General features: G+C 53.5%; 1 long non-coding RNA gene across 1 annotated transcript; it reads left to right on the top strand.

Annotated features, from left to right (window-relative positions):
• The first annotated feature begins 449 nt into the window (after window positions 1–449).
• On the top strand, window positions 450–3030 carry LOC116529512. The gene is made up of 2 exons (XR_004259526.1): window positions 450–490; window positions 2520–3030. It is a non-coding gene; the product is annotated as an uncharacterized LOC116529512 (long non-coding RNA).
• The last annotated feature ends 20357 nt before the right edge of the window (window positions 3031–23387 follow it).

Raw genomic sequence — 23387 nt, forward strand, 5'->3', positions numbered from 1 at the left:
CCATTCACTAGCTACGTAGCCTTGCAAAAGACCCTAACCCTGCCACTCGATTTCCTCATTTGTACACAGGCAATAGTAATCCCCTCCTCACAGAGTGGAGAGAACTCAAGGGATCAGCAATGTGGTGAGGCCGGCACAGTGCCTGGCACTGAGTAAGGCTTCTGCAATGCGGATTCCCTCCTTCCCTCCACCCTGGGGAGAGATTGAGGCCATTGTCAAGATGATGCAGGACACCGACCGGCTAGTCCAAGCCCAGAGGGCTGAAGTTCCCAGAAGGAGCGGGAGGGGGCGCCCACCCACAGTTTTCTCCACCTGAGTCTCTGTGCTGACAATTTCCTGGGCTTATCTGGATCTTCCTGCAGAATGCCAGTCCTACACGAGCCTGTACAACGTCCTGGACTTTCCCGTAGGCATAGTGCCTGTTGCTACTGTGACACCACAGGACGAGGAGGTGTTCTACGGAGACAGTTCTGACAAACATTTCCCAGAGGTCAGTTTCCTTCTCTGAGTTTCTCCTGCAGGGGGACAAATCAGGGCTGGTTCTATCCGGGTGGGGCCCCTAATAGGTGGTGGTGGAGAGAGTAGGGTGGGGCTGGTCATTCCTGGTGTTTACCCTTTGTCACTTATGCTAGTTTCACCCCAACCCTGAGGACACATCATTTGACCCCCATGTCAGCCCCATCCATGTCAGGGGAGAAAACTGCAAAACCAGTGGTCTTCTTTGCATTTATTCTCCTCCTCCTCCTCCCTTTCTTTTCCTTTTCCTTTTTTTGAGATGGAGTCTTGCTCTATCACCCAGGTTGGAGTGCAGGGGCATGATCTTGGCTCACTGCAACCTCTGCCTCCTGGGTTCAAGCGATTCTCCTGCCTCAGCCTCCAAATAGCAGGTATTACAGGCATTTGCCATCACGTCCGGCTAATTTTTTTTTTTGAGACAGGGTCTTGCTCTTTCGCCTAGGCTAGTGTGCAGTGGTGCCATCTTAGCTCACTTCAACCTCCACATCCCGAGTTTGAGCCATCCTCCTGCCTCAGCCTCCCAAGTGTAGCTGGGATTACAGGCACGCACCACCACACCAAGCTAATTTTTCTTTCTTTTTTTTTTTTCAAAGGACATTTCAGTGCTAACGCCCAGCTAATTTTTGTAATTTTAGCAGAGACAGGGTTTTACCATGTTGGCCAGGCTGGTCTCAGACACCTGGCCTCAAATGGTCTGCCTGCCTTGGTTTCCCAAAGTGCTGGGATTACAGGTGTGAGTCATTGCGCTAGGCCTTCTTTGCATTTCTATAGGTAAACTTGATCTTAGAGGCAGGGAGGGTGGAGCAGGGCAAAAGCTCCTGTTAGGAGCTTACTGGGTATCTGGTCTGGACATGACCTGTCTTGGGACCTCTGTTTTTTCACCTGGAAAATGGGAATAAAAACATCTACTTTGCAGGGTTGTGCTAAAGGTTAATTAATTTGAAAAACAGAATGAAGCAATTTGCATAAGGTCTTATGTATAGGAAGTGTTCAATAAATAGGATTATTAGTCATTCAGAGGTGGTTTCATAAAAGGAAATATTACCGCATATTTAACTGCAGGGTCTATAATAACACACCTGACTTTGGTGAGAGAGAAGGAGTGGGAGGAAGAGAAGGAGGCCAACTCTGAAACATATGCACATGTCTGAGTCAGACATTAAGTGACTTACTTTTTCTGGAAATTGATTTTAGTGCTAGAGTTACCCAGTGGAACTGCTGACCTGAATTCTGAGAAAATAACAGTGATGACACTATCTCATGTGTCTTGAGCACTTACTCTGTTCCAGGAGCTGGTTAAAAATGCTGCGTATAAATATTAAATCATTAAATTCCATAGCTCTCTTGTGAGGTTTTTTAAATGAGGAAAATGGAGGCACAAGACAGATTAAGGGACTGGACCAAAGCCATACAGCCAGTCGAAGTGGAGAAGCTAGGACTCGAAGCCAGGTGATCTGACTTCAGAGACAAAGGCAAATACGGCCTCAAGTGATATCATCATAAAGCGAAGAAAACAGATTTGAATTCCTACAAGGATGTCTGAATTTCATGGCAGGGACTCAGGCTTAGCCCCCATGTTCCTGGGCCTGTTTTGGGCCAAGGCAATGCTTTCACTGTGGAAGGGTAACCAGGCTCTGGATCAGGGATTAGCACACTCTTCTTTCTCTTGCCTGAACGTTGGATGGATGCTCGGCTTTCTATTTCATCATTATAATCAGCATTCTGCATAGGGATCAAGTTTTACATGCTAACCGTGGAGAACTACGGACAGTAAAATCAGAACAGTCTTTTCAGGTTTCGCTGAGAGCTGAGGAAGCCTGGAATTCTGAGATCTAGGTCATCTTTACCTTAATACAGATTGAGAAAGGAATGTTTGGGCTAAAGCATTACCTAGACCAGCCCTTGGTACAGAGGCCCAGAACAGCATGGATGATGAACAGAGCCAGGCAAGGAGCCTGTGAGCAGGAAGCAGGCTCTGAGTTCCCGACCCTCTCTCCTGGCAGGTGGTGAGCGGATCCGTGGGACTTCCGGTGGCTGTGCAGTGCATTGCTTTGCTATGGGAAGATGAGCTGTGTCTCCGGTTCATGAAGGAGGTAGACACCTTGGTCAAGAACCAGAGGGGGCCCAAGTGACAGGCTCCTGGAATGGAGTAACAGCTCAAGAAACATGGGGCTGGTTGTGGTGGCTCATACCTATAATCCCAGCACTTCTGGAGGCAGAGGCTGGCAGATTGCTTGAGGCCACGAGTTTGAGACCAAACTGGGCAACACAGCGAGACCTTGTTTCTAAAATAGTTTCTTGGTGTTATTCTTGTAGACCTTCCTAGATCCTTACCCAAGTGTGCCCCTGATGAACCTTCCTTCTCATGAATACCATGTCCACCTATGTCTCCTCCTTCTGGAACCCCACCAGGTTCCTTTTCTTTGTGGTCCCTCTGTGTGGGTGCTCAGTACTCCTCAGATGGGCCCAAGATGGGGAGCAGGGTGAGGAGCTCAATAAACATTTTCTGACTGGTCCTGGCCTCATGATCTCTGGTCTGGGTGGGGCTGTAACCTCCTGGTCTTCTGCCTCCAGCTGCTCTCCTCCAGTTCAGTCCCCTTGATGCTACCCCAGACTGCAGTGGGGAAAGAGAGGCTGGAGATTTGGGTCCAGGTCCTGGCTCTGTCCCTGACTTGCTGTGTGATGCTGGTCCCTTCATCTCTCTGCACCTGAGTCTTCTCATCTGCACATTGAAGGGGTTAGATTTAATAAGGTCTATGGTGCCTACCAGCTTGACCACTCTGTGAGCTGTGATTTCTGGGCACTGTCCTTATTAAGAACTTGCCACGATTCCCAGTGATGTCCGGAGAGGGCTCCAGAGAGCAAGGCCAAGACAGTGGAATTCAGTCAGAGTGGAGCTTGGGTTAGGACCCAGACCCCTGGCTCACAGTTCAGTGCTTTTGCCACAAAACACCAATTCCTTGGTCTGACATCAGCATGTCTCCAGGATCCTCCATAGCCTCTTTTCCCATGGCTCCACCACAGCACTGCCTCCTTCTGTTCCCTCAAACTGGAGCCTTCTCACCAGTACAAGCGCACCTTATGCTTCTGATTCCGTGCTGCTGTTCAGACTTTTCCCTCCCCCTGAACACCATTGCTGTCTTCTTTGTCCTTCAAGCCCTGTGTCAAATGCCACTTCCTCTAGGAAGCCTTTCTTGATTCCTCCAATACGCCCCCCAGCATCACTTTCCCTTCATCTGAACTCTCTTGAGATATTCCTCCCATCGAATCTCTCCCTTCCCCCATCCCATACCTCTTTGTAGCCCTACTTCCTGCCAACTATGCAAATTAATGAACTCACTTTTCCCTGTGCTTGATAGCACAGACCTTCTGAAGACAATGCAAATGAATGGAATCCATCCACCCTACATATTTTGAGTAACCCTTTTCAACACAAATGTGAAATTTCAGGCAGAGAAAAAGCCTGACTTAAAATCATTTAACTCAGATGAAGACCCCAGGAATTGCACAGCAGAGGGGGCAGACTTGCCTCTGCCTCCCACAGAAGGAACCACCCAGGGTGTCCAGGTGTAGGCTGGACAGGGCTATTGTCGATGTCACCTGTCCCCCCACACCAACTCTACCACAGAGTCTGAGATATCTGCAGGAGAAGGAGCCTCAGAGTTTCCCCCAAATGGAGTTAGTAGGGCTGGTGACCTGTCTTCCCTGCCCTGTATGACGGAGGTCTGAGCAACTTGGAGAAAGTGGGAGACCTCAGGTGTCTCCTGCATTCTGGGCACCAGAGGGCAGCATTGAGCTTCACAAGGCCCAGACAGCCTTTGCCCTCTGCTCTCAGACCCACTGTCGCAGTGACTTCTCCAGTGAGATCTACTGCGCTGATGGGGAAACTAGCAAGTGGAGGGACAGAGATAGAGGGATGCAGGAATTAGCCAGGCACTTTGGCTTTACGTTGAGTATTTGCAGATTTTAAGATGCAGCAGGTAGAATTCTATTTTGGCTGGATTAGCCTGGGGAAAACGCGAGGCAGATACCAGCTCAAGGGACTGAATAAATGGAAAGCCCTATCCTAGGTGCAGACTTCCCTTCCGCCTGGGCTTTCTCTAGTATCTCCCGAGCTGATGTTTGGAGTCAACAACCATCTTCCTCCCCATCTCCGGCGCCAGCTCCAGTGCTGACCCCTAACCTCTGACTCCTAACAACTACCTGCCAGCACCATCTTCATCTGAAATCACTCGGTGATCTGTGACTGTGGATGTCATTTGCTCTCCTGCTGTGGAGACCTCTCTGAGGTCCATGTGGGACCTCCTGGACGTATGGAACCTCCTGGACCCTATGTCTCCTCCTCCCCTTCCCACTCCTATTCCTTCCACCATGGAGGGTTTGGTCCGGGTACACACACGGGTCCAGGTTCTGGCTCTGTTTCCTCTGAGACTGTGCAAATCTTCAGCTTCTCTAAGCATCTGTAACATGGGGCTGAAGATCACGTCTGCCCAGGTGCAGAATGAGACAGACCCTCCAGAAGCTAAGGGACCAGGTGGGAGGGACTCGGGCTCCCGCTCCCCAGCCTGGGAGTCGCTGTGGGGTGAGGGGCCTGCTGAGATCTGAGTATCTGTGCCCAGAATTCACGGGGAAGAGCCCCTCCTGCGGGTGCCTGTGAGAGAGCAACAGGGTGGGACGTTCCAGCGCAGGAATTTAGCTCAAAAACAGGAGCATTCCCAGGTGAGGGGCTCTAGAAAAGTTGGGATTAAGGGCCCTGACTAGGATGTTCCGGGAAGGGGGTCTTGAATTCTGACCTCGGTTCTGTCTACCTATTCCCTTTCTGAACCTCAGCTTCCCCTTTGGCTGACTGGGGAAGGGGTGCCCGCGTGTCCCCGCCCGCATTCAGTTCGAAGGCCCCGCTAGTCGGCCCTGCGCCACCCAGGGACCGCCCGGCCTTTGTGTCCCATCCAGCGCACGCCCCTTCCGCGGCCGGGGCCTCGGGAGCGCGGGGCAGGCAGCCCGGGTGGGAGCGCCCACGCCTCCCGCGGACACTGACGGACGGGCGGCCGCGCAGACCCGCGCCCCGCTCCCGCCCCGCCTGCCGCGCCTCCCCGGGCGCCCGCATTAAAGCGCATATGCAAGCCATGAATTATCAACTGAAAGGAGTCAATTACCGGCTCTAAAAACGAGTGTCTGCGCCCGCAGCGCCCGGGGCCATCCGCCTATTTACGGAGCGATCTCCCCCGCCCGGCGGGGGAGGAGGCCTGGGGTGGAGGGGGGAGAGAAAGAGAGAGACGCGGAGGAACGGAGACCGAGACGGGGAGAGAGCCGGAGAGGCAGGGAGTGGAGAGGCTGGGACTGGAAGGAGATGCGGAGAGAGACCGAGAGCCGGGGAGACGCGCGGAGGGCCGGACGGGGGCCAAGGCGGCTCAGTCCCTCTTCTTCCCCGCGCAGGCGGGGAGAGGTGGGGTCTCAGGACCTCCAAGGCCCTGTTCTCCTTCCCTTGGCGTTTGTGTAAGGACGCAGGCCCTCCGCACTGCTGACTGTGGCACTGGGCAAGGAGGCCCCTAGACTGGGGTTTTGGGGATAGATCTAGGGCTCAGGTAGCGCTGGCCTCGGCGTAGTTTGCAGAGAGACCCGCCTTCCTGGCAGGAAACTGGGTAGGAGGCCGCGGCTTTGTCCGGAGTGGAGGCGGGTGGATCAGGAGGTCAAGAGATCGAGACCATCCTGGTCAACATGGTGAAACCCCGTCTCTACTAAAAATACAAAAAATTAAGCTGGGCATGGTGGTGCGTGCCTGTAGTCCCAGCTACTCAGGAGGCTGAGGCAGGAGAATTGCCTGAACCCAGGAGGCAGAGGTTGCGGTGAGCCGAGATCGCGCCATTGCACTCCAGCCTGGGTAACAAGGGCGAAACTCCGTCTCAAAAAAAAAAAAAAAAAAAAAAAGAACGAAGGCTGGACAGCATGACCACGAGTGAAGGGAGGAGGTGTTGGGGATAGGGACAAAGTGATGTGGCGCTTCTGCAGGGATGATGCGCAGCCTCTCAGCATTGAGAGATAAATCGGACGACCAGCGCCCCGGCCCAGTGGGCCCAGGAAGTCCTGCTTCCTCCCCACTCGCTCAAGCTGTTCCCTCCTGTGGAAATGCTTTTCCTGCCTTCCCCCTACACATTTTGTGATTTCAGGCCTCTCTAGCCTCTGTGCTGCTTTAGCCTCAATACAATACACTCCTTTTAAATATTATTATTATTAGTGACAGGGTCTCACTCTGTCACCCAGCCCTGAGTGCAGTAGTGCAATCATAGCTAACTGCTGCCTCAACCTCCTGGGCTCAAGCGATCCTCCTGCCTCAGTCTCCCAAGTAGCTGGGACTATAGGCTGTGTTGTCCAGCCTGGTCTGGAACTCCTGGCCTTAAGCGATCCTCCCACCTCAACCTCCCAGTGTTGGGACTACAGGCAGGAGCCCCACCACATGTGGCAACACAACCCATTCAATTCCATGACCCAGACCTGACTTCACCATAGGGCCAGTCCTGGTCTGTGTTGCTCAGTATTGGGCCCTTGGAGGAAGGTTCTAGAATGTTTCCTGAAAAAATGAATGGAGGAGAAGGAGTAAGCTGAGCTAGAGGACACGTTGGCCTGGACAGACTGTGACAAAGACGGCAGGGCTGGTGAGCCCAGAGATGGGCCTCCCATACAGATCAGGTGGAAGCTGTTAGGCAACCATGGTACTGGGGTGAGGTCACAGAAGTGAGTCCAGCCCTTGCTGGGAGAGAGGGGGACAGGAAGTGACAGGGGCAGGGAGAGAAAGGGTAGATGGAGAGCTGTCATCAGCACCAGCAAGTCACTGCCAGAGCCTTGGGGCTTTGACTTAAATGTTTCCCGCCCTCTGAAATCCTAGGTCTCTTCTGTCTCTTCTGGGGGAAAAGGTGCAGGGAACTCCCAGTAACTCTAAAGAAGGAATGGGGCCTGCACCGGGGCAGTGAGAAGATTCCAGGTTTGGGAATCAAACAGAATCCTTCTTTTCTAGCTGTGGGATCCCGGGCAAGCCTCTTAACTCTGAGCCTCAGTTTCCTCATCTATGAAATGGGGATGGCCAGGGGAGGTGCCTTACACCTGTAATCCCAGCACTTTGGAAAATCAAGGCAGGAGGATCTCCTGAGCTCAGGAGCAACAGGGCTAGACTTTGTCTCTATAAAAAAATTAAAAACTAGCTGGGCGTGGTGGTTCATACCTGTGGTCCCAGCTACTCAGGAGGCTGAGGTGCCATTTTTTGAGGCTACAAAATGCCAAGCATATGATAATGGATTATCTATCTTCATAACAGCTTTCTAAGATGGCTAAATCATTTTGCAAACAAGGCGATTCTAAAACAGGCAGGGATTGGGAACTGGCAGATAAAGTTTTGAAGCCAGGTCTGACTCCAGAGCTTCTTTAACCTGCGTACCATGGAGCCTCCTAGGCCTGGTCCATATACCCCCTGCCCTGTTCTCTCAGCCCTTCCAGCCTGGCTGAATCCAGACTCAGGGAAGTGGAGGCTGCATAGCTTTCAGGGCAGCTCAGGTCCAGCAGAGGTGGCCCCTGGGGGCTTGTTCCCGCCATGGCATGGGCTGAGCGTCTGTCCAGCTTGATGAGTCTCCAGCCCCGCCATGCCATTAGCGGGCAGCCAGAGGGGGTGTCTGCAATCGCCAACACTGGGGTTCCCACTGCCGCTCGCCTATTAGTGGCTGGTGGCTTCATGGTGATTTATTGGGGCTTCTTCATTTCCCCTTGGTCCGCTATAAACATATTTATACCACCAGAGTGACCGATAAATTTCCCTTATGAATCCTGTTATCTCCCCTATTAACCATCCGTCACCTTTTATGTGGCCACAATGGGCCAGGCCAGGGCACCAGGGCTGGGTGGGAGGCCTGCAGCCCACAGCCCCGGAGCCCAGTGAACTCTTCACCTCCCCCACTGCCCCCCAGACAGGGCAGCTGCTGCTTCCTTGGAGCTGCCTCTAGGATGAGGATATGGTCCTGGGAACAGACCAGATCAGGCAGAGCCTTTGAAATGTGGCTTCCTCCAGGGTCTCAGTAGGGGAAGTCCCTCTCAGGGCTAACCTACATCTCTCCTACTGTAGCTCAGGCTTCATCTCTTCTAAGTGAGCAGGAGCCTCCTGAAGCTGCTACTGCTGCTGCTCTTCCTTCTCTCCCCACCCTCAGCTCTCATCCTCATCCTCTAAGTGCAGCAGAAAACTAAGACACAGTTAGATGGCATTTGCTGAGCAAGCATCTCCTCTGTGCCAGTCACTCCGCGTGCATGACTTCATGTGATCTTCACACAAGCCTAGACCCAGGTATATATGGTCCTATTTGCCAGATGAGGATGAGGAAATAAGGTTCAGAGACATTAAATGAAGAGCCCAAGATCACCCAGCCAAAAGGCAGAGCTGTGATTTGGGGCTTTTTCTGGCCCCAAAGCTGGTGATTTCAACGACTGCACCATACAGCCTCTTTGAATGCTCTTGGCTGGGAGAAGTTCATCAGAGAACGTTTTCCAGAGTGCTATGGAGCAGGAGAGGGAGGTGAAGAGAGGGGAAGAGATGGGGGCCCCTGTTGGAAGGCTGGTCGGGAGAAGTGGGCAGAGGTGCGGAGAGGGGAGTAGCCTCTCTTGCTTTCCAGTCAGGGAAACTCAGGCACCTGTTCAGTCAGGCCCCAAGTTGCTAGGGGTAGGGGGTAAGGTATCTAAGAGCCAGAAGGCACCTGTCCTGCCAGAGTCTGGGCTAGAGGACTAGGGCTGGCTCAGACCTTCTCAGCTGTATGCCTAGGGCTAGGACTCAACCTTCTCCTGCACCTGGCCATGGAGGGTTCTACCTTTTGACTACCTGATATACCAGCTTCCTTGGAAGATGGCTGAGTGTCCTGTTTCCTCCAACATCAGCCACAAAATCGGCCACAACTGCTGACAGCTCCTCTGGAGTTAAGATGACCCCCGTGGTCCAGTGAAGAAGAATTCTGAGACTTGAGGAGACCGAAGTCTGCCCTCTCAGTCCTGGCATTGCTTCTCCGGCTCCAGGATGATGGGCATAGAAAGGTATCCTTATTTCCATTTTATAGATGAGGCAACTGAGGTCCAGAAAGGGAGGGGATCTGAGCAAAGAATGGAGTCCTGGGGCAAGGGTTGCGGACTGGGAGGGGACTCAGCAGCATGAGAGCCAAGAGGAAGCAGCGAGGGGGACTGAGGGGTGGAGTGTCGTCTGCAGGTCTGGGTGGCCACGGGTGGAGGTGAGGGGCTCAGCTCTCTGGAGGATGTCTAATTATTCATGACCTCAGCAACAGAGTCCCAGGTGGTCTGAGGGTGGCTAGGGAAGAGAGGATTATGGACTTAGCACCCCAAGGAAATAGATTCTCTTCTGACTACAAGAGGTCACTTGAGCCATTCCCCTGCCTCCCATGGTCCAGACGGAAGAGCTGATGGAGGGACAGGTGGCTATAAGATCTGGCTCCTCTACCTCCTAGCTCCACATACCCCAGCACTAAGCTGGGAGGAAGAAGTTCTAGGTTCAGGCCCCATGTGGTCACTGACCTGCAGTGCACCCTGGAGCATGCCTGGCCTCCTCAGGGCCTCCTGCCTGAGAACATGTCCAGCTCAGACTCCAGCCTCCATGCTACCATATGCCATGGGGACGACCACCCCTCAGAGCAGAGCTCCTGAGTGGGGGCCAAGGCAGGGACAAGCCAGACACTCTGGGCGTCTCTCCACAGTGGTTCTCAGCCTTCCTCTGCGTCCTGGGCTCACCTGCTCCTCTCCCTCCCCTCCTTCCACTTGCCCTCTCTGTCCTACCATCTGTCTGTCTGTCTCCCTTTGTCTCTGGTCTGGCTGCCTCCTCCTGCTCCCCCATGTCCTGTCCTCTCCACAAGGTTGGTCTCCCTTGGAGGGAGGGGTAGGGCCGTGAGTGTGGTGAGAGCACACGTGAGCTCCTTCCCTCTCCCTTCCCGCCCCTACCGCCTTCGCCTCTTCCCACACTCACACACACTCTCTCTCTCTGTCTCTCTCTCTCTCTCTCTCTCTCTCTCTCAGTCATTTTCAATGTCATAAATTTCCACGTCTCTCTCCTCCATTCGGCTATTACCTGCGCCTCCGTCACCGGCCGCGCTCTCGCTCCCAGATGGGCTAGGCCATCTCCGCTCTGCAAATGACTCAGGGAGAGAGAGGCAGGGAAGGAGGGAGAGAAAGGAGCAGAGACACGAACAGAGATTGAGAGAGACTGAGAGAGAAAGGAAGCGAGGAGCAGAAAGAGACTGAAGCAGAGAGTGAGAGAGGCAGGTGGGGTAGGGCTCAGCGCCTCATCCTCCTCCAAACACAGAGGTCACTGCCAACAGGGAGCCTGCCTGCCCCGGGGCTCCAGGCAACCAGGCAGGATTGGGGTCTGGTGCTGAGCCTGGGGTGGAGTCAGGTTGCCCAGCTCTGCTTGCACCCAGTATGGGACTCAGTCCTCCTCTTCCACTCGCATTTTCTGCCCGCCACCCTAGGGCCAGCGCTGTGCTGCTGGTGGCCCCGACACCTGGTATTTCCTCCTTCCAGGAGGTCGGCCCTCTGCTGTATGGTGCGATAGCACTCCATGGGAACACCAACAGGTGTGTTCAGAGTTCCTGCAGCTGGTGCTGGGGCTGCCCTGGGAGCTGTGCCTCTTGCTCCAGAAATGGGCTCTGGAGAAGGGGCTCTATTCTCAGACCAGGGCTTCTCACTACCAGTTGGAAGCTCCCTTCTTGTTGCATATCTTCATAGGAATGCCTAGCTTTTGCAGGACTGCTTCTTTGGCTGAGAGCAGGGCTTCTGGGAAGATCCAGGTTGCCTGGGTAGAGAGCATTTCCAGGCAACTTCATGGGATAGGGAGTGAGCTGAGGAAGTGTCACTTTCCCAGGCAGGAGTGAAGTGGCAGGACTGGGAGAAAGTGGACAGGGAACCCTAGGCCTGGGAAGCACCAGCTGGTGGTATTAGTGACAGCTGTGATGTGTGCACGCCGCTGCTATTGCTGGGAGGGTATGGAGCCTGGGCCTGGTGTGGGTACCAGAACTTCCAGAAAGGTTTACTAGCGTCTGCTACCAATACCTCCACATGTTCCTCCACCCAACAGAGTGATCTCCCAGAGGCAGCAAGATAGGTTGAGCCTAGGAGTTCCAGGCTGCAGTTAACAATGATTGCACCCACGAATAGCCACTGCACTCTGGCCTGGGCAACAGAGAGAGACCCCATCTCTAAATAAATAAATAAAAACAAAACAATGCAAATCTGATCATGACACCCTCTTACTTAACCCCTCTAGTGGCTCTACTTTCCCTAGTGAACAAAACCGAAGCCCCGCTGGCCCCAGCCTCCTTCCTGTCTCTCTGCTAACCTTGGTCCCCTGACAAGACCGAGAATATGCCCAGTGCCTCTGTTCTTTCCATGCCTCTCTTTCCACAGAGCTGGCTCCTCATCCCTCAGCTCAAATGTCACTGCACAGAGGAGTCCACCCTGATCAAATGCCAGGTCACCCCATGAATCTCTAGCATGGTGTTCTGAACACATGTTTTGTGACACTTTTTGTACACTGTCATTGTGTTTCCTGATCTGTGTGCTTGCTCAGTGTCAGATTCCTCCAGTGGGTTGTACCTCCCATGAGGTCAGGAGCTGTGTTTATCCTGCTCACTAGAGATGACACTTGCCACGTTATGAGCCTTTGAGGAGTGTTTGTTGACTGAATGAATGATGTTGATGTAGGTGCATCCTCTGACCTCGGTTTGGATGGGGACTGATGTTGGGATGGATATTGAGGCTGGACTGATGGTCTCAGGGCTGCTGTCCATCTGGGAAATTTGATAAAATTCCAGTGTGATAGAATCTATTCCAACAGGGAAAGGCATTTTGCCCTGATGTTGGGAATTTAGTTTATGACCAGGGTCAGGCCTCATAAAAGAGAGTTCTTAACTAACGGCCACACACTGGAGTTCCTTCATCTGGTGTAAACATAGGACACACACTCACACACACAGACACACATGTGTGTTCACCACAGGCATCTCCATGCACAGAGTGGCCCCAGGCAAGCCATACTCACACACATACAGTCCTCAGAGATGCTGTATACACACAAAGTGACAAACCCAGTTTTATGTACATTCCTGCACATGCCAAACACAACCTCACAGGGGTATTTGTGAGCAGATACACACATACATGTACAGATACCTGCAAGTATGTATGTATGTGTGCAGACACAGTCATACAAGCCGACATAAACACTTAGAACAACATTAATGGAGCCAGGCATGGTGGCTCACACCTGTAATCCCAGCACTTTGGGAGGCTGAGGTGGGTGGATCACGGGGTCAGGAGCTTGAGATCAGCCTGGTCAACATGGTGAAACCCTGTCTCCACAAAAAATTAGCCGGGCATGGTGGCATGTGCCTATAATCCTAGCTACTCAGGAGGTTGAAGCAGGAGAATTGCTTGAACCCAGGGGGCTGAGGTTGCAGTGAGCCAAGATCGTGCCATTGCACTCCAGCCTGGGTGAGGGCAAGACTCCGTCTCAAAGAAAAAAAAAAAAGGAACAACATCAATGGAGAAGACATCTGTTCACCTGTTCGCCTGCTTGCTTGTTGGGCGCCCGCACCATGGAGTAACAGCCTGGAGCTTCCCTCTGGCAGCGGGATGCGTTGCACTGAAGGGCCCATGCTCTCCAGTCTCACCTCTGCAACCCCCCACTGCCACCCCTGGCTCCACTCCTCTCACGCTCTCCGTGCCCCCCTGCCCTCAGGGTCTTGCAAGAGACTCAAGCTTCTGCAAACTCAGTCTGTGGCCAGAGGCAGTGCTAGGCTGGAACTGGGGTCAGGACTTGGTCTGTGGACAAGGCCAAGGTTCACTGGGTGACTGGGGTCAGGCTCATCTGGGACCAAGGTCAAAGGTGAGCTGGGGCCGAGGTTTTTGTCCTTTCTGTGTCTCTGCTTACAAGTGTACCCACTCCCATGTGTGTCTCTCCGAGGAGTCTCTGGCAGGACCAAGACTCAGGGTCCTCATCATGGCCCTCTGCAGCTGGTGGAAGGTGAAGGGGGGCAGGTGGGGGTGCCGGGCCTGGGCAGATAGCTGTGAGGTACGTTTCCATCTCTGCGGGTCGGGCGGGCGAAGCCATTTCCAATCTGCTCTCTATCATTTTCAATATCATTAATCCCAGACACTCTATTTTCCATGCCTGCGCAGCCAGGCCCCCGAGTGTGCGCCGTGTAAAGTGACACATATTCATCACCGGCTCGTGGCGCCGGCGCCGACGCTGATACAATATTAGTGTTGCCCCCCCCCTTTTGGGGCCCGCTCCGCCTGGCTCCCCGATGGCACGAATCCATCACCTGGAGCCTGTGTCACTTTCCCCAGCAGCCACATTTGTTTGGGCACTTAGGAGGTAATTGTGGCACATTAGCCGGGGCGGGGAAGGGCGCTGGGCCCCTGGGAGGAGGGGGAGGCCAAGGCATCTTCTTCTACAGCCCCAACCCTTCCTGGCCTGGTCCAGCCCCTGGGTTCTGGATTCTTGCTCAGTCTTGAGGGAGAGGATCTTGGGGAGGAACCCACATGGAAGAGGTCATCTCAGGCCCCATCAGGAAGTCTCAAGAGTGGTTCCCCAGCTCTCCTGTGAGCCCCAACATTGGGAGTTGCTCCACATAAGCCCTGCCTTGGAGGTGATGGCTTCAAAACCTTTTCTTGCCAACCAGTCCCCATCCCACCACTGAAACTCAGAATGTGACAACACTAGCCCTGCTGGCTCCATTCCAAGTTCCATTTGATAGGGGGATCAGGGAATTGGAGGAAGCAGGAGGGAAGACACCCCCTCCTCTGATGGGGATAACATGGCTCACCCCTCAGGAACCCTATCTGCATTCAGGTGGAGGGGACATAACCCAGCCTAACAGAGGTGGCCCAGATCAGGGCCCTTTTGGGAAGGCTGCCTGGAGGTGGTGAGCTGGACACAGGGACAGCCGCTGGATGCACGGAGGCCCAGAGTGGCTGCAGAGTGGGGAGGAGCAGCAGCTGGGATCATTGATCTGAGCAGAGGCCAGACCATGCAGGGGTATGTGTTCTCCCTCCCTAGACTGCAGGCCTACCACCCATTAACCTCGTCAGCAGAAAAATTGCCCATCTTGTCAAATTCCCATTTAAAATGCAAACTCGATTTGACAGAGTAAACGGAGCGGAGGTGGGAGCGGATAATCCAGTGGAGGCTCATTATCGAGGCCCAATGAGAGGGCTCTGCTGGGATGGCCTAACGGACCTGCCATGATGAACCTCTCAGCCTCTTAGCATCCCACCATCCGTTCAATACCCTGACTCATGTGCCCTACTGCCCAACACCTCACAGAGTCTGGGGACCCCAGCTGCCTACCACCACTTCTGGGAAGGTGCATCTGAGGGCGCTGGACGCAGGACAGAGCTGGGAGCCAGGCCCTGCTTCTATGCCTGCCTACTCAGTGGCCTGGGGCAGTGACAACAGCAACCATTCCCCCAGAGATCCCACTGGATCACAGTGTATCTGTTCTCCTACAAGGCCCACACTGTAGTGGTCCTGTGAGTTGGCACGATTAGCTTACTTATAAATGAGAAACTTGGGGGTCAGGGAGGTTGCCTGGCTAGAAAGAGGCAGGCAGAGTGGGGGCTTGAACCCCAATCCATCAGACTCCACCAGTCACACTTGTGGCCACTGCACTACTCTGCCTTCCTGGATTGTAAATGATTGTCCTTCTTGCTCTGCCTCTGTGGTTTCAGTGTTGTCACTAGCTATATGGGTCTAGAAAAAGTGACTTCCCTTTGAACCTCGTTTATCTCATCTGTAAAAAATGGGTGAACAACAGCTGCCCAGGTCAAGGGTTAGTGTAAGGAGAATTTTAGTAAGTATTTGGTTTAATGAATACTAATAACTGCCCCCACAATATCTGCAGACAACTTAGCCTGAGGGGTGGGGGTAGGAAGGGGTGGGTCTGAAGGGGAGAGAAAGATGACAGATTTTCCCAGCAAGCAGCTCACTAACAGACGATAGGCCCTTTCTGGCTTTTGGGACCTGGACACCTCTAGAAGGGCACCTTCCCCTGCCTTCTCAGCTCCATGTCTGGACCCCTCTAATAGGGAAGAAGCCCATGGCCACTCTCAGGGCCTGGAGTGGGGCTGATGAGTCTCCCAACTCTGGGAGGGGGTGTCTGGGCAGGTAAAGGTCCCCCCTACCAGGCCACGCCTTCCTGTCCCGTACCGCAGCCAGGCTCTTGCTGCTTGTTCTTAGTAGTTGGAATAATAGACAATTACGAGGCTCTGGAGGGCAGCTGCCGATAGGTAATGGGCTGTTGCCCCACCTTACCTTTCCCGGGGTGCCCCTCCAGCTCTGCTCCCTCACAGGTGCATGTGGAGCCCCTACCAAGGCTCAGGCGGCACCTGTCCCTGCTGCCATACAGGGTGATGTGCTGCTTGGCCACCTGGGAGCCAGTGCTGGGTGTTCTCTGTGGGTCCCACTGCCTGTTGCTGACATCACAGCAAGAGCCTCACCCCAGCCTCTGCCTGCCTCAGAGGACAGCTTGCCAGACAAGAGGCAGGGAGTGCCACCCACTCCTTTGCCCTTCCTCCTCTGCAGCCCACCCCAACCAGGCTTCACAGGCACCAAACCAGCTGCTCTGAATTCTACCACTTTCCCACCACGACTCCTCCGCATCCCCAGGGGACAGCTGCATCTCTCAGCTGGCATTCAAGACTCTACACAATCCTGGCCTCAGTTTGCCTTCTGGTTTCTCTCTTGGCATAGTCTCCTGAGCTCCACTCTGTCTGCCTTTGCCAAGCTGTGGGTTACCCTTGTATCCTTGCCTAGCACCTCCTCAAGACTCAGCATTGACCTGAGGGGTGGGGAGCCTCTTCCTCATCAGCCCCGTCTGCCCCCATCCTCACCTGGCTGTAGCTGGGAGCTGGTGGGGATCCCTCTGAGACCCTGGTCTCTGGCTGGGGGTGGGGTGAGCCACAGGGGAGGAAAGGCTGTGGGTGGGTGGTGCTCTCAGCCTCCCTCCAGTTGTCTGGCAAGCCATCCTCTGAGGCTGGCCTAATTCCCTTCAGAGCCCGGCTCCCATCTTCAGGGTGGGGCTTAGGGAGCTGAGAGCCCAACGCTAATGCCTAAGAAAGTCGTGGGTGGATTAGAAATCGAGGGGATTAGGGCCAGAGCTGGTGGCTGATGCAGGAGCGGAGCCCCTCCTTCTGAGGAAGAGGAGGCTAATCCTGCTTAGCGCCTGAGGAGCTGTCGTGCTGAGGGGGGCCTCTTCCCAACCACCCGGGCTGCCCAGACCCAATGGGAGCAGCATGAACACCCAACCACTCCCTCTGTCCTTCAAACTTTTTGTCTCGTGTCCCTCCAAACCATCCTGCTCCGCCTTGTCCCCCGCAGAACCCCAGGCCTCCACGCAACCTCAAAACTCCTCATCCTGCTGTGCCCGCCAAAACTGCCCCGTCTAGCCATGTCCACCAACCTTTATTACCACCTACATCTCCAAGCCATCGCTAGGGCGCATTCATCCCAGAAAGTCTGGGTAGATGCTGTGGTGCTGCCCACCTTGCCCTTGAGAGCCGGGACTTTCCTGCAGTGCTGGGAGTGCTGGCTGCTGAGGGCTCACGGTTGAGTTCCTTCCTGGGGAAGTGTCCTGAGCTGCCTCACTCAAAGTGGGGGCAGTCCACAGGTTACTGGTCAGTGTGGGAGTCTGGCCTCCCCACTTCAATCTGGGACAACTCTGAAAGGCAATCCCAGCAGCAGAATAGGATGTGAGAGTGACTGAAGCCACTGTTGCAACTGCAGCCCAGTTCAACCAGTTTAACCTCTCCCTCTGGCCAGTGTGGTGTCCCCACTGCATCCCCAGGACATTGTTCCCCAGAGCATTTCCAAAGACCCCACTGCACGCTCCTTTCCCGATCTCTGCAAGAAATCTCACCTTTCACTTTCTTAAATCCCAGGCTTGAAGATGGAAGATTAGATTGCTCAGGGAAGGGCTTGGATTAGGAGCTCCTGACCTGGTTGTCAGGTGAGGACCAGCAGTCCCTTCCCTGGGGATTAATCCTCCTGGAGGGTCCTTTAGTTTCAGTGATGCAGGTAGCAGCCCCACAGGGAGGGAGGTCCTGCCCTGGAGAGCCAGTCTGGGATCCTGGCCTGAAGAGGGAGGCAGATTCTGTCTGGGGAGCTGATTAAGGAATGAGAGAGAACCCTGTCCTGAGAGCTTCATCTGAGAGTGGAAACAAATTGTGTCCCCCTTCCAACTCCCCATGAGTCTGGCCTGAGGGGAGAGGCAGAAGTCTGACTTGGGAACTTGCTCTGAGCAGGGAGGAAGGACTCTGTACTGAGAGCTGAGTCTGAGGGTGCAGGCTGGCCTCTAGACCAAGAGAAAAGGCTGGCGCCAACCCAAACTGCCTGCTCTACTGGGTCCCTGGCCCCACCATCAGCCGGGTCTTTGCTTGTCAGCCTTGGCTGGCAAGTGTGATGCCTGCATGTGGGGGGAATGGGTCTCTGTGTTAATAACGGGAGGCCATTGGAGAATAATAGGAAGGACACCTACTAACTGGGTCCTTAGCGCCATCAGGCTTGAAGCTCTGTGGGAATGGAGACCCTCCTGCATGCAGGGCCTCTGAAAAATGCTGGTCCCAGGGTAACTTGAGAGCAGGGGCAGGAAGGGGATGGATTGACCTTTGAGAGTTAGTTTGGGATGTGGGGTCAGTGGACGGGGACCACTCCCACTCTGTTCCCTACCTTTGATAGACAAATGTTAATGACATTACCAGCGATTGACTAGAAACGAATAAATAATTCAGTCTGGCCTGAAAATGGGAGAAAAGTACTTAAATGTTATTGACAAGCCAGTCCCTGGTCTCATTACCCATGCAGACTCAGGCCTCCACATCGACCATGTCCCCGGATTCCTCTAAACCCCACTCTGGGCAGCCTCAGGCTTCCCTCCTACCAACCTGGCCCAAGTTGAGTGTGCAGAGGGTTACCTGAGACCAGGTGGAAGGCAGAGGCTAGTGGCTCAGCCCAGAGGAGCCCTGCTGCCCAAAGGACAGCAGTCCCCCAAGTTCTTCCCCTTTTCCCAGATGCTGGCAGCAGTGTCTCTTCCCAGGCAGGGTGGTCCTGGGAAGTCCCTCTGCAGCCCCACTCCAGGCACATGTGCATAGGGGCACAGGCGTGCACTCACAGGGACACACAGAGCCAACCCTGCAGCTGCGGCATCCTCTTCCAGGACACAAGAAGAGGGATGACCCCCAGGGCGGCTGTCAGTCACTGTGCTCTCGGGGAATACAAACTCATTAAACGTTTCCCTGCCTTGTCCCAGGGGCCCTAGTCCCCGAGTCAGGCCTGAGGAGAAGGAGGAGGAGGAGGAGGAAACAAATGTGCAGCTGATCCTTTAAAAGCACATCCTGTATTTCTGACCCTGGAGAAGAGACAAGGGGATTACTGAGGGTGAGGATTACCCCTGGAAGGCCCTGTTTGTGGGTTCCTAGGGAACTGGCATTTCTAGCCCCTATCACACACACAGCTCCTCCAAGCAGCAACTCTACAAAACAAAACCTTTCATTTTCTTTAAGAGTTGCCTCTCTTCCTTAGCTGCCTGGGCCTGACACCCCTCAGGGTGCCTCCTCTGGTGTCAACAATTGGAAGCCAACCACACCTGCTGGTCAGAGATGGGGGAGCCTCAGAGACCCTTTAGCCCAAGTGATGGGACCCAAACAAGGACTCAGTGGAGGGGAATTTGGGAGGGCAGGCTGTGGCCTCGGGCCTGGGGCACTGCATGATTCTCCAGTAGATATGAAGGGGTCCACTCCAGCCCAGCCCAGGAAGCCATTCTAAAAGGTACCCTATCTCTTTGCAAATCAAATAACCTGCTCTCTGGGTGTGGGCAGAGGCCCTGGAAGCCCCCAGTGCCTATCATGATAGCCAGACCTATCTCCTCACTCCTTTTGGAGACCAGACCCCTCACCTTGCCGTCTGTAGGGCTTGGGCTGTGGTTGCTAGTACCTGCCTCCCTCCTGGTCTCCTTCCTGCTGTCTGCCAGAACTCTGCCCCTAGCAGGGCTTGACCTCAGAATATCCCTGGACCAGCCCCTCCCTTTCACTGCCCCTGCCCCACAGAAGGTGAAGGGCTCCTCAGCTCTCCATGCACAGCAACCTCCCCCACTCTGCCACTGGAGTGGGCTGAAAACTCTGTTGTCCTGCTCATCGTCCAGAAGGCCCTTCTTGCTCCACGTTTCCTCCCTCTGTTGTATCCCATGGGGAGTCATTTATCCAATCGACTGGCTCTCCTCAGTGCAAACATTCACAGGAGCATTAACAAGCCTAAAACCCAATTAGCCTTCAATTACTCAGGCCTTAGTCAGATTTTCTGTGGTGGGGACAGGGGTGAGGAATGTGTTTGGACACTGCCTGGGCAGTACTCCCGCCCTTTGGCCACCCCCCCACCCATGCAACAGCACTCCTGTCGCAGCCAGCGTGCTCTCCTCTGTGCTCCCTCCTGCCCTACACCACCTTTTCTTACTCTTCTCTCCTGACCCCTTTCCTATACCTCTCTAAAAACAATCATTGTTCTTAAATGTACATACCCAATACCTAAGGTTTGCAAAAACTTGTAAAAACATAATGCAAAAGAAAAGAAAATGAAAAGTTAAATCCCGTTCTACCTCCTGCACTGTAAATCCTGCTGTCAGTAATTGGGGGTTCTCCTTCCTTCCCTATGTTTGATTCTATACATTTACACCCTCCCCCAACAGAGTTTTAAGTGTTTTCTAAACATCTTCAAATTTGGACCATACTAGTCATATAACTATTCATACCTACTCTTTTTTTTTTTTTTTTTTGTTTTGAGACACAGTCTCCCTCCGTCACCCAGGCTGGAGGTGCAGTGGCGGGATCCTGGCTCACTGTAGCCTCCATCTCCAGGGTTCAAGCAATTCTCCTGCCTCAGCCTCCCGAGTAGCTGGGATTATAGGCATGCCTGCCATACCTGGCTAATTTCTGTATTTTTTGGTAGAGACAGGGTTTCACCATGTTGGCCAGGCTGGTCTCAAACTCCTGACCTCTAATGATCCACCCGCCTTGGCCTCCCAAAGTGCTGGGATTACAAGCGTGAGCCACTGTGCCTGGCCCATATTTACTCTTTTCACCAACCAGTGACATCTTATTTAGTTTGTACTTCTCTTTTGCCTCATCTGCTTTCCCTCTGCACCTCTCCTGCATCTTTATACAGCTCTTCCTTTTTGGACACACAGCATTCCATGGTTTGGACACATTCTAATGTATTTAATCAGCCCCTTCTTGATGGACATTTAGTTGTTTCTAATGTTTGGCAATGACAAGCATCATGGCAGGGACCCTCTGTACTTACATTGCTGTGCAGAGGTCAGAGTTTCTGTGGGGCAGATTCCTAGAAGTGGAATTATTTGGCTACAGGGGATGCATATTTAAAATTTTGATAATTATTGCCAAATAATTAATCAATAATTGCCCTTTAACTCCAGAACCTCCAAGATTGTGCCAATTTGAACTCCCAAGAGTCTCCATTTCACCCTGCTTTCATCAGTATTGGGTATTACCTTTTTAAAAATAATTGCCAGCCAGGTGCAATGGCCACACCTGTCATCCCAGCACTTTGGGAGGCCGAGGTGGGTGGATCGCTTGAGCCCAGGAGTTCAAGACCAGCCTGGGCAACATGGTGAAACTCCCATCTGTACAAAAAATATAAAAATTAGTCAGGTGTGATGGCTCACACCTGTAGTACCAGCTGCTTGGGAGGCGGAGGTGGGAGGGTGGGAAGATGGCTTGAGCCATGATTGTGTCACTGCACTCCAGCCTGGGCAATGAAGCAAGATGCTGTCTCAACTAAAAAAAAAAAAAAAAAAAAAAAAAGATTATTTTATTTTCATCTCATTTGATTTGTGCTTCTTTTTCCTCTTCTCCTTTCCATCTTCACCTCTCCTTTACTTCCGTGCCTCACCCCTTCCTCAATTCCCTCCCACCTACCTTGCTCCTGTCTCTCCTTCAGGCCCCCTCTTTCCTCACCTCCTTTGTCCCTTCCACACCTTCTTCCCCACATCTTTTCATCCTTTCGTTCCCCCTCCTCTTCTCCCTCCTCCCCTGGGTACTGCAGTCCTGGGGGGAGGGCAGCCAGAGAAGCTATTAGCTCTGCCCCCCTAATACTCTGAGTCCCACTCGCCTCTTAACACCTCCCTGAGCCTGGGCCTCTAAGCCCCATCTCACTCTCGTCTCCCTCTAATCACTAAGGCTTATTTCTGATTTTCTGAAGTGACAAGGAGCTGGGTTTGGGGGGAGGGCAGGCTGTCAGCCAGCGTCTCCCAGGATTGAGGGAGGGAAGGATGCAGGGAGGGAGGCCTGGCTGGTGGGATGGAGTGGTGAAGACTCCAGCAAGGCCCTCCTCACTCTGAGCAGGGAGGCCAAGTTCTCCAGCCCCTTCCACTGTGGCTTATAGTGCAGATACTTCCAACCTTAGGGTGTTCTTTAAGGCTAGATAGATTCTATTTTCTCTGGTTTCCTCTGTGAAAAGGAAAGTGACTTTCTCCCCTTCACTCAAGGGAGCTTCTGTGGACAGAGCCTCTAATGCCCTTCTCCCTCCCTTGCCACCACCCTGCTAGAAGAATCCTGCCCTCATCTCTCCCTGCCCCACCCCTTTCATCCTGCAAGTGGGAAAAGCCTCCAGGCTGCAAAGCCTGTGTCTTCTGCTTCCCACCTTATAGAAATCCGGGTCTCCCCTCCCCTGTCCCAAATCCATCCCGCCAAAAGCTCAGTGAATTGGCATAAATTTAATTAAGGACAGGAGCAAATCTCTTGTCGTTTTAAAGACATTTAAGATTTAAAATATGTGCTGAGAGTAGAGGTCTCAAGAGAGGTGGGACGAGGGGGCCAGAACTAATTCCGGGGAGGTACAGTTGGGCCTCTGTTCTAGCCCTGCTGGGTGACCCTGGGTGCTCCCCCTGGTGTCACTGAGCCTTGGTTTCCTCATCAGCCCCCTAAAAGTGCTGCAAGGCCCAGCAGGAGTACCTTGCTCTAGCCTGGAAGTGTTCTTGCTGTGCTAATTTAATTATGTGGCCTAACTGGGCCCAGGCTGGGGAGGTAGTTAATGGCAGCTGCAGAGACAGTGAGTAATCAAGAATTAATTAAGCGTTTCTGGGGATTCCCAAGTCTGGGCTAGGGATTCCTGGGAGCCTGGCTATGGCTGGGCAGGGAGTGGAGACCCTCTAGCTCCCTACTGCCCTGTTCCTGCCTCCTCAGGAGTTGGGGAAACAGTAGGCCCTAGGTGCAGGAAGGCTCTGAGTAAAGAGCTGTCAATCCATTAAGGCAACCTCTGATCAATGGTTATGGAACCACACAGTGGGGGCCGGGAACAGTGGCTCCTGCCTGTAACCCAAGCACTTTGGAGGCTGAGGTGGGAGGATTGCTTGAGCTCAGTAGTTGAAGACCAGCCTGAGCAACATGATGAGACCTAGTTTCTACAAAAAATGAAAAGCAAAAAATTAGCTGGGCATGGTGGCAGCCACCTGTAGTCCCAGCTACTCAGGAGGCTGAGCGGGAAGGATTGCTTGAGCCTGGGTGGTTGAAGCTGCAGTGAGTTGTGATCACACCATTACTGCACTCCAGCCTGGGTGACAGAATGAGACCCTGTCTCAAAAAAAAAAAAAGAAAGACCCTTACCAGGGCCAGCAGTGGGGCGGGCTATGTGGGACCGAGCAGGTGCCTGGGCCTGTGGGTCTGGGACACTTCTGTGTCAGGCTGGGATCTGTCCAGGCTGGACGGGTGAAAAAGGAAATGTGGCGTTTCAGCCTCTGGGCTTTGGAGTCAGGCAGCAGAGTTTCAGTCTCTGCTTT

This window comes from Sapajus apella, unplaced genomic scaffold (genome assembly GCF_009761245.1).
Source record: "Sapajus apella isolate SASKATOON/1434 unplaced genomic scaffold, GSC_monkey_1.0 scaffold62, whole genome shotgun sequence".
Taxonomy (NCBI): Eukaryota; Metazoa; Chordata; class Mammalia; order Primates; family Cebidae; genus Sapajus; species Sapajus apella.